Source organism: Denticeps clupeoides, chromosome 6 (assembly GCF_900700375.1).
Source record: "Denticeps clupeoides chromosome 6, fDenClu1.1, whole genome shotgun sequence".
Taxonomy (NCBI): Eukaryota; Metazoa; Chordata; class Actinopteri; order Clupeiformes; family Denticipitidae; genus Denticeps; species Denticeps clupeoides.
In genome coordinates, this window is record NC_041712.1 from 10,718,393 (window position 1) to 10,725,495 (window position 7,103).

The following is a 7,103-nucleotide window of genomic DNA, read 5'->3' on the forward strand; positions in this document are numbered from 1 at the left end:
TCTAGAATGAGGAAGAAGCACTCAATCATCACTGTCAATCATCACTATGAGCTCAACCAATTTTAAACTGTGTTTAAGAAATCATTAATAAATTTCCTCTTCGGTGTGACAAAAATAATTACACACCAAAAATACAGATAAAGATAACAAGTGGTCCTTTCTCACAGTTTGTATAGCTTCACCATGTCTTTTCCAAGCAATGCATAATTTGAAAAACTGATTGTGCAGGATGAGCAATACTGTCCACAAATTAGTCATAATTCCTGCTGTGTGTATTTAGCAGTGACTGGAGATGTGATGTTACAGTTGGTTGATTTCTTCACTTTGTGTCAATGGAAAATAGAAAAAAGATTTGACAGAAGACTTGGCTTTTTTGTTCTTTGAATTATTTAGACTGACCGTTCTGGACATTTGGACATGGACTTATCTGGCATTTGGAGCTGAATGTAAGAAAACATAATTAGTCAGATGGATTTAAAACTCAAAATGCACTTGAAATTGGTCCAGATTATGATAAATTGCAGTATAATGTGGCATTAAATGGGACATCTAAGAGGCCACTAACTTTTCACTCGTGGAACAGATCCAATTGGCTTTTTAGAAGATGATTGCTTACTTTTGGAAAGGCTGCCATCCTGACGATGACCTTCAGGAGATGTGGGTTTACCCAGGATTATAAGATTACACTCCACACTTTGTCACTGCTGGGCAGAAGAGGATTACACGCCTGGTGGGCATATATGATAAAGTGGATTTTGACTGAGGCCAACAGGACCCGAAACCCTGTAGGTGACAGAGCTATTCAAATATTTTTTGGGGGGTAAATAATGTTGGATTTTTTTGGTGTTTGCTATTGCATTAAAAAAATTTTATGTAGACAGTTTGAGGGGTCATCATGATGCCTATTACACAGAAACTCACTAAGACCACAAGTCACCAGAAATGCTTTGATATTCCTTATCACAGATTCTCCCAGTTTCCTGATGATGAAGACGTCAGCCAAAAACCTCCAATGTTGAGTGGGGTTGAGACTTGGTGTTTAAAGGTTACAGCACAGGATTTACTAAACGGTCACAAACATCAGACGGGACGGGCAGTTTATCATCCACTTCTAGCAGGTTAGAAATGTTCCCGCTTTTGTCACTTATCTATACACACAGCATATGTTTGATGTGAGTTACCAGATAGCAAAGCTCCAACGTTCTCTGGTTTCTTCCTGACGTCCTAAGTCATGCACATCAGGTGTAGGTGTGAATGTGTGTCTGCACCCTGTAGTCGGCTGGTGCCCTGCCCCATGCCCAGTGTCCCAGGATGGGCTTCCCAGGATGGAATCCTAATCGGATGTGATTTCTGGCTTGGCTGGAGGGCACATTTTTGTCTCAATTAGAGCAACATTTCACAGCAGAAGTGTCTCCATTTTGTCATCTTTAAACCACTGTGGAACTGTGGCATTCTTGAAACAAAGATCACAAATTCTTCACTTTACAATCACAGCGAAAATAAACAAGTGCGGCTGGGTGATGAATTTAACTTTCATGATGGGTGTCTGCAGAAATGGGTGCTTCAAGGTGCTTGCACATAGTCTCTGCTCAATCCACAATCACAAGAAGTCTAGGATAACTCAAAACACTTCTGCAAATTTCTGCTGAAGAGATCCAAACTAAATGGGTTCCATGTTTAACTCTGCTTCTCATGACCCCACCCCTGGGGATTTACATAGCTATTACAGCTGACGCCAGGCACGGATCCCGACAGGCAGAGGATTTGCATTTCATTTCTGAAGACATTATTCGGCAATGTCAGCTCAATTAAGTCTTCAATTTAGTCATGCACACATTTTAAAATGAGGGGGCGTGAAAACAAACCAAAAAAAAAAAAAAAAGATTCACTTGCCTTCGTCTACACAAATTCGGAAGCGGTGTGTGACCCCGGCTGCTGAGTCAGGTAATTATGGTGTTGGAACTTCAGCTGCAGTCGCACCTGCAGAACCAATTCAGAGCCGATCGTGGCACACAAACACTTCAGTCATAGTCAAAACTTCCCAGCGATGCCACATACATCCTGATGGCATGCATGAGACACTGAAGCTAAAAAACCCTTTTTCTTGTCCTTTTTCCTCCTGCCTCGGAGACAGATTAGCTTCTGGCTTTTGGAGGAGCGATGCGGCGATAAACTAAGCGCCTCTCTTCAAGGTCATTCCTCACCGGCTCCATTAATTTGACTTTAGCATTCAAAGGGAGGCCTGTTCTGTTTGCCTGATGGTCTTGTGTAAATGTCGGCCAGCCGACTGGCACGTTCCACTTGACCCCCGTGGTGTGTGTTTTAAACAACATGTCGGAGAACCACGTTTTGCTATTCAACAGGGATCTTTAATCAGAATATCAGTGGTCATTACCGGTCCTGTGGACCCAAGTCGGAACACGTTTGTTTTCCTGACTGCAGCAATGACACTTAAGTGACCTGTGGAAGACGCGGCACAGGGCTGGGGAAATGCTCAGCAGCTGATCCCGGAGTCTCCTGTTGCCATGGTGTTTGTCTCACCGGTTCAGTCTGTCTCATGATTTAATGTCTAATCAGGTAATGCAATGCCTTTTTAAACCAGCTCGGAATACGTCTGTGCACAGCAGTTGCACGATCAAGGCTTTGAGGACTGGGTGGAGGTGATATATGAGTCATGCTTTATATGACCTTGATCAAGGTTTGCATCCTTTAGACTATGTTTGCACATGGGCAGTACAACATCTGCTCACGCATGCCTCGCATGAATTCATGTTTTAAGCTTCTAATTATGTAGAAATAATTATTTGTAGATATTTGCATATCTACAAATGTACAGCATAGAAGAGCATAGCAAATATCACGGAATCAGTCGTTACAATGTGATTGATCTATTTGCTAAAAAAAAATAATTTACAGACTGGTTAATTGAATTAAGATAGTTAGTTTGATGTTAAGTGAATTAAGGATCTTCAGATAAAACATTAAGTATACAGCAACAGTAAGATGTCTTTAAATTTTTTATGCCCAGGCAAAGGTTCTCTCTTTGCCAATTAGGCTAATTACATTTAACAAACCTGTCATGAGCAGCACTGAAGCTGTTCGTGACAGGAGTTTTTAGGAGATGCAGTGCAAAGCTGTAGAGCAGCACTAACTTGACATGAAAAGGAAATTGCAAAAAGTACCTGGCAACAGAGCCTTCCTAGGGCTTCTTCTCTCTGGCCTAGGATTAAGATCAAGGTCAAGTTTATCTCTCAAGTTCAAGTAAATCATTATATTTCCAAATGTCACAGACAGCTCATTTAAATTATTTTAAACCACCTGTCACTCCAACCTGTGGCCTGCTATACATAATACTAGATATATACAGACATATATACATATTTCCTTGTTTTTCCATGAAAAGTGTTTGAAGAGGAAAAAATCTTTGAAAAAGTTTGAAATTGGTTCACCTCTTATCTCTACGACAGGTCCTTCAAGGTATCATGGGGAGGTGAGACATCTGTCCTCTCTAGGGTAACCACAGGGGTTCCACAAGGCTCTGTCCTTGGCCCCCTTCTATTCTCAATATACACTCGCTCACTTGGTCACATCATCCAATCACATGGCTTCTCCTATCACTCCTATGCTGATGACACCCAGCTCTATCTGTCATTCCCACCAGAAGATGCTACTATAGCAACAAAAATTTCGGCCTGCCTCTCAGACATATCGGCATGGATGTCTGAGCGACACCTCCAACTCAACCTATCCAAAACCGAGATTCTGATCTTTCCGGGCAACAATTCTCCTCAGCAAAACCTTTCAATTCAAATTGGATCGCTATTGTTAACACCCACGGCATCTGCAAAAAGCCTTGGGGTTTGGATAGATAACAAACTGAGTTTGAACCATCATGTTGCTGCGATCTCCAGATCCTGCAGGTTCACTCTCTACAACATTCGCAAGATTCGGCCTTTTCTCTCACAACAGGCTACGCAGCTCCTCGTCCAGGCAATGGTCATCTCCAAACTCGACTACTGTAACTCTCTCCTGGCTGGAGCCTCTGCAGTCACCATAAAACCACTCCAGATGGTCCAAAATATGGCAGCCCGCCTCATCTTCAATCAGCCAAAATACACCCATGTTACACCTCTCCTTACCTCCCTCCACTGGCTCCCGGTAGCTGCTCGCATTGAGTTCAAATCCTTGATGCTTGCCTACAGGGCTGTAAATGGAACTGCGCCCTCCTACATCAACACACTACTACCTAGATACACTCCTACACGCTCTCTCAGATCGGCAAACGAAAGGAGACTAAAAATTCCTTCCTCACGGGGTCTCCGATTCCAATCATGTCTGTTCTCCGTTGTTGTCCCTGGCTGGTGGAACAACCTACCCTCCTCCACACGACTAGCCGAGACTATCACCACTTTTAAGAAGAAGGTGAAAACCTTCTTATTCCAAAAATATTACAGACAAATTTAACACATACACATGCATACACATTTAACAAATAAATACAAAATGTATAAATACATTATAATTTTTCTTAGTCTAGCACCCAACACTCTCCGAGCATGTTCTTCAATGACAAGTCTAAGCCTTATCAGGGCTCTTAGTTTGTATACTTGATATTCTATAGAAATCGAACGAGAATTGCTGGTGTCTTCCCATTGTAAGTCGCTTTGGATAAAAGCGTCTGCCAAATAAAGTAAAGTAAAGTAAAGTAAAGAAATAATAATGTGCTGCATTAGTAATAATAATGTAATAATAATAATAATAATAATAAAGTAATAATAATGCTGCTGCATTAGTTACTGTACTAGGGTGAATTGTGTCTATTTTGTCTATTGTGTCTATTTTATTATTTCTTTAACAACGCAAATATAAAAATACAGATACAGAATACAGATACAAATACAGAATGCAAATTACTCTGTTACATGCCAGTCTGGAGGTACGGCTCATAACAAAAGAAAAGACAAAACCCACTAAGACAAGTAAATTATTAACAATAAAAATAAATAAGTAAGAAATACATACGAAATGAATCACAACAAATAACAACGAACAAAAATGGGTAAAAAAGAAAAAACAAACAAACACAGAGAAGCAGGCAAAAACAAGCAAACACAGAGAAGTTGCGTCGCCTCCTTGGGGAGGTGGGCGGGGTGGATGGCTAGGCAAGCGTGGCCCCCGAAAAATTTAAACAAGACCCCTTTTATACCAGCTGTCTGCAGCAGGAACAGGTGGGCTCACCAGGCACCCTGCAACACAACACAAATACAGAACAAAGAGGCAGCAAAAACACCAGGACATAGCATCCCCACCACCAAAAATCGTGAGGTTACTTGACGTAACCCCGGTTCTCTGATAACATGAGTGAGGTATCTCACTATGGGGAAACGCCCTCAGCGTGACCGATCGCGGAAGCACCAATGACACCACGTCCGTCGCAGACGGACCAATGGCAGCTGCACCCCGGGAGCCCCGCCTCCCTATATCAGGTGCCGCCGCCCACCGGAACGGCCTTCTCTAGCATGCTCTTCCCCGTGCCAAAATGCAAGGAGGGGAAAGCAGTGAGATACCTCACTCATGTTATCAGAGAACCGGGGTTACGTCAAGTAACCTCACGTTCTCTTTCAAACATTCGCTCGGTATCTCACTATGGGAAAGATATGGCCAACTCCCGTATTGCATGCTTTCCGAAGTACCTCCGTCCGGACGCACACGGAGCCGAAACAACACTAATCAGCGGCACCGACACTAAGCACAGCGTGCGCAAGCGGCGGGGCCGTGACGTCGAGTCGGTAAAACCTAATAAATGTGTGTGGCGTAGCCCAGCTAGCAGCAGCACAAATATCACGTACAGAAACACCCCTGAATAAAGCCCAAGAGGTAGCCGTGGCTCTAGTGGAATGAGCCCTAAGCCCCTGCGGGGGCGGGAGACCCCGTGCATGGTAGGCCATGCCGATAGCCTCCACCAGCCAGCGCGATAACCGCTGAGATGAAATCGGCTTACCTCTGTATGGAGGAGCCCAGGACACAAACAGCTGGTCACTCCTCCTGAAAGCTCTGGTACGGTCCGTGTAAACCCGCAAAGCACGTACCGGACACAAACAATGCAGCCTCTGATCTTCTTCTGAAGTAAATGGAGGGGGGTGAAAAGCGCTCAGCTCCACAGCGCTACAATTATAAGCAGAGTTAACAACCTTGGGAACAAATGCAGGGTTAGGTAACAGCACAACTCTAGCATCGCCCAGGCCGAAGTTCATACAAGAAGGATGAACAGAGAACGCATGAATCTCACTCACCCACTTCGCTGAGGACAGCGCGAGAAGCAAAGCTGTCTTGAGGGTCAGGAGTTTCACACTCACTTATCCCAGAGGCTCAAAAGGAGGTTCTGAGAACATCTGCAGGACCAGGGGCAAGTCCCACGAAGGGACGAAAAGCTGACTAGCCGGCCGGAGCCGGCGGGCACCTTTCATAAAACGGCGCACGAGAGGATGCTTACCAACAGACGTGTTGTCAAACCCCACGTGGCATGCTGCTATAGCAGCTAGATACACTTTAACAGTGGAAAATGCCCTGCCCTTGTCCAACATGTCCTGCAGGAAACATATGAGACCAGCCGCGTCCAAATTCAGCCTCTCACGGGCCAGACCCACAAATTCAGCAGACCTGGAGAGGGGTGGAAAATCTCCCCGCGCGCTTGTGACAGAAGGTCCCTGCGCGGCGGGAGCTGCCAGGGCTCGTCCCACAGAAGCTGAAATATCTCCGCCAGCCACGGCCTCCCAGGCCAGCGGGGGGCCACCAGCAGGAGAGTCAGACCGCCCTCTCTCACTCGCGAGAGTGTGGGGCAAATCAGGCTCAGGGGTGGGAACGCGTACATCAGCGCGTCCGGCCACGGGTGCGCCAGCGCGTCCACCCCCAACGGCGCGTCGCTGTCTTTCAGAGAGAAGAACAGGGGACACTGCGCGTCTCCGCGCGAGGCGAAGAGATCTACGGCAGCCTTGCCGAACCTCTCCCAGATCTGAGTAACCACCTGAGGGTGGAGCCTCCACTCGCCGTACAGGGGGTTCCCCCTGGAGAGGAGGTCCGCCCCCGAATTCACCAAACCCGGC